Source organism: Schistocerca nitens, chromosome 8 (genome assembly GCF_023898315.1).
Source record: "Schistocerca nitens isolate TAMUIC-IGC-003100 chromosome 8, iqSchNite1.1, whole genome shotgun sequence".
Classification (NCBI taxonomy): Eukaryota; Metazoa; Arthropoda; class Insecta; order Orthoptera; family Acrididae; genus Schistocerca; species Schistocerca nitens.
In genome coordinates, this window is record NC_064621.1 from 217,969,062 (window position 1) to 217,972,952 (window position 3,891).

Here is a 3,891-nt window from a genome sequence, read left to right on the forward strand (position 1 = left end):
TAAAATAAGAATAAAAATAGCTTATAAATTAAACGCTGAAATTTAAAACAAAATTTTATTAGGTTTGTAATACATCTTATACGAAATGTTTAAAATATCAGTCATGATTCTGAATCACTATCACTCGATTCTTTGTTGCTCATTTCTTCATACAGAGCATCGTCCTCCATACCATCTAGTGCATTGGATATCGAACATTATTTAAATGCTTGTTGCACAGTCTGATTTGGAACACACTTCCATGCATCATAAACCCATTGGCACACTTGCGTCTACACGTCCTGTTGGTGTCAGTTGTCTGTCGCTTTTCAAAAGCCAGTCTGTGCACAAGCATTTAAGCATGTCCTTAAATTGTTTATTCAGACAGACGTCAAGTGGCTGCAAAATTGACGTCATCCCACCTGAAATTACTGTCAAGTCTGTTTTGCTTTCCTCTACTTTTCGTTTTACTGCAGGTGTTGTATGGCCTGCATACGCATCTAATACCAACAGACTGTGTAAACCAAGATTGCGCCAGGACGACGATTCCACACACACCTAATACATTCCAGCACCAAGTCCTCCGAAAACCACCCAGTTTCGTTTGCTCGTACAATTACAGTTTTTGGAAACACTTCCGATTTGGGTCAAGTCTTTCGCTTCAAAATTATGAATGGGGGTAATTTATGTCCATCTGCTGTGCAAGCAAGCATGACAGACATCCGCTGTTTTTCACCCCCTGATGTAAGAACACTTCTGTCTTTCTTTCCTTTGGTGCCAACCGTATAATTTGACGGGATGTCAAAATCTACGGGGAGTTTGGTCAGCATTTCCTATCTGACCAAGAAGGTACTGCTTTTCTGTGTGCCGCCTAATTACGAAGCGCTGAAATTCCACAAGTTTTTCTTCATACTTTTTCTTCTGCGGAACTGAAGTTCGCCTCCGAAGTGAAAAAACCCCATGTGCTTCATGAACAGATCAATCCAGCTGCGACTAGCCTTAAAATTTTCAATTTTTTTCTGTCTAGCAATTTCATGTGCCTTAATTTTTAAAATTTTGGCATTCACAGGCAGGAATTTCTGGTGCTGTTCCTTAACAAATTCATTTAAAATCACTTCTAGAGCATGATATTGGCCACACTTTGGCCCACTAAATGCTTTCCTGCCAGTTGAACATTCAGATAATTTGTCTCTCTGCAGTTGCCATTGCCTGACGTTGCTCTCATGAATCCTGTATCACAGACCTGCAGCACGATTACAATTTTGTTCCGCAAAAGAAATAACTCCCCTCTTGAATCTGGCACTATAATGAAAGCTCTTCATTATGGTTCACTAACAGCAACAAGCACTTCACAAAATTCCACGAAGCAATAGATGCCACTACATAAAATCTTAATGAGCTCCAGCGTATCAACTTGTGCAACAATCCTAAAGCCTTGTGCATTGTTGATATTTTTGTGTAAAGAAATTTATTTTTGTTGCTACGAATATTTGAAAGGCTGCTACAGTCGAAGATGAACAATAAGGAATTTTTATTTGCTTCGTTGGATAATGTATGAAAATGCAGTGGTCGAAACTCGAGGCGGAGAAAAAAAACTCATCTTTTCCCCTTTCTTTAAAATTTTTTTTTTACTGACGCAGAGGTTTCGGTGTCAGTATTTATCTTTGTGCCTGCAAAGCATGCCTGTGTAGCACTACATATATTCAATGGCATAACAAAAACTGGAAAAAAAGTGCGGCTTAGATTCGAGTAAATACGGTAAACACTCAGACAGACAATAGTTTGACAAAAGACCAGGTCCTTTAGCACACTTTCTCCACTACTTATGCTTCATTAAAGTATGTGACAAATTTCTCGTGACATTTATTGCCCACTTGGAACTGAGATTATGCCAAATGCATTGCTTTCTGAACTCTACTTCCATCATTTGTGTGTATAGCATAAAAAGTTGTACCACTATATCCAGAATCAAGAGTCTAGTTCTTTTACATTAGGAACAGTGGAAGGCCAAACTTGAAGATTTCTTCGCGACTTTTCGGTTTCAATAAAAATTGTCTTCACGAAAGTGGCTCTAGCACCTCAACCAAGTCACAGGTGAGCCTGAAACTTTGCATAAGTTCGTGTAGGGCCCTCAGGTACATACTGTACAAGTTTGATCAAAATTGATGAAGGCTGAGCTGGATGCATCTTCTTAACTTGGACACTTGACATGGAATGACTCACCTGTTGCCTCTTCCTCTCGCATTCCTATCCTGCACATCTGCTGCCTCTCTCCAAGCCTTAAGTCTCCCCTCCCCAACCATTCCTCCCACCACTTCTTTCCCCTCAACCCACCCCAGCAGAAACAAGCTGTCGAACTTTAGTTGATTGTTCAAGCCATAATGATGGAACACCACAGAGGTGTGTGTGTGTGTGTGTGTGTGTGTGTGTGTGTGTGTGTACATACTCTACATCATTAAAGGATTCATTCAAAACCCAGCACAGTTTTCATTCATTTTTTGGTACCTGTCACTGACTCAATGCTTCTTCTATCAGGTGAGTTGTCTAGCCAGCTTCTAAATTACGAGCGTGTGCTGAAAAGTAAAGCACACACGCTTGTAAAACATGAAAAAAGCAATTAGAAAGATCAGGCAGAAAGATTATTCAAGTATAATTTTTAAGCTTCAAAATGATATATTAATTTTTCAACATAGAAATATGTTTTCTCCCAACATGTATTAAGTTTTTTCATTCCGTCACTGAATAATTCTTCACACTTTTCTCAAATCCAAGACTTGACAGCTGCCTTCATCTCATCGTCTGAGATGTAACGACTACCCTTGTTGAGAACTCTCTTGGACAGAGGGGAAAATAATAAAAATCACAAGATGCATGATTTGGGGAGAGGGGGGTGGGGGGTAGGAGTGTGTGGAATCGGTTCAAACTTCAGGTTTCACAGAGCCTCATCAGTAGCATGTGAGGTGTGTGGATGAGAATTATCATGTTGCAAGATTATTGGTGCCAGGCTATCTCTAGCAAGACAAACTAGACTTCGGAGGTGTTTTAGAGTCTCTATGTATGGAGAACAATTGCCTCTCATACCAGACAATCAGTTACATAAACTCTGTGAGTCTGTCTTTTCTCTTCTTAGTCATAATGACTCCTCCCGTATCACAATACTTGACAGGAGGCCATCTCCTTCGTCACAGTTTTCCAATCAATGTTGTTTGTTCCCGTGTGAGAGACAGCGTGGTACCCATTGTGCACAAATTTTACGATATCCTAATTGTTCAACAATGAAACTGACACAGTCCTTGGATATTCCAATTTGGTTTTCACTACACTTTTGAGTGATTTGATATGTCATTTTGAATCAAATCGTTGACGAGTTTACAATAATTATCATCTGTAGCAGTGACGGACATCCATTGCATGTTTTGTAAACATTTATGGTTTTCCCAGGCCAGCAATACAGAAATTTTACTACCCACCGATTTACAGTAGACCTATCAACAGTATTGTCACCATAAACAGCCTTGAAACAATGATGAACCTCACTAGGAGTCCATTTTTCAGCAGTTAAACATTCAAACAGTTTGCTTTTTAACACACATCTCCATACTTCCGCAATTCAAAATACATTGGATGAACACAATTCATTCAAATTGTGCATATGTACATAGCGAGAAGTTACCGTTCACATGCCACTTGGCACATTTCTCAAGGTCATTTAGGCCACGTTCTACAAAGCAAGTGTGCATTACATTTCAGCCTACTCCCATATTTACATTGCCGTTTAACATAGACATACAAAATTCCACCATATAGATAAGCCTGCAAGTAAAGAATAATAACAATAGTCTATAAAAGTGGAAGAACAATTTTTTTGAAACATATTGGAACTAATGACATACAGTGAATAAGAAATGTCAG